Raw genomic sequence first — 431 nt, forward strand, 5'->3', positions numbered from 1 at the left:
GGCGCGATCTCGGCTCACTGCAAGCTCCGCCTCTCGGGTTCACGCCATTCTTCTGTCTCAGCCTCCCGAGGAGCTGGGACTACAGGCGTCCGCCACCACGCCCGGCTAATTTTTTGTATTTTTAGTAGAGACAGGGTTTCACCGTGTTAGCCAGGATGGTCTCGATCTCCTGATCTCGTGATCCGCCCGCCTCGGCCTCCCAAAGTGCCGGGAGTACAGGCATGAGCCACCGCGCCCAGCCTACTGAAGTTTATTAAATGCCAGGATCCACGCTACGCCCTTCACCATTCATTCCCCAGCCTTCGCTCCCACGTTCTCGTTCCATGGGGAGGGGGCGTGCCCAGCACTACGGCCCGTCCTACCTGTGCATTCGTTGGTCGAGCTCGACGCCCGTTACTGCCGAGTCCCGCCCAGGCCTTGCCCCCTCGTAG

This window comes from Mandrillus leucophaeus, unplaced genomic scaffold (genome assembly GCF_000951045.1).
Source record: "Mandrillus leucophaeus isolate KB7577 unplaced genomic scaffold, Mleu.le_1.0 Scaffold689, whole genome shotgun sequence".
In the NCBI taxonomy this organism is placed as follows: domain Eukaryota; kingdom Metazoa; phylum Chordata; class Mammalia; order Primates; family Cercopithecidae; genus Mandrillus; species Mandrillus leucophaeus.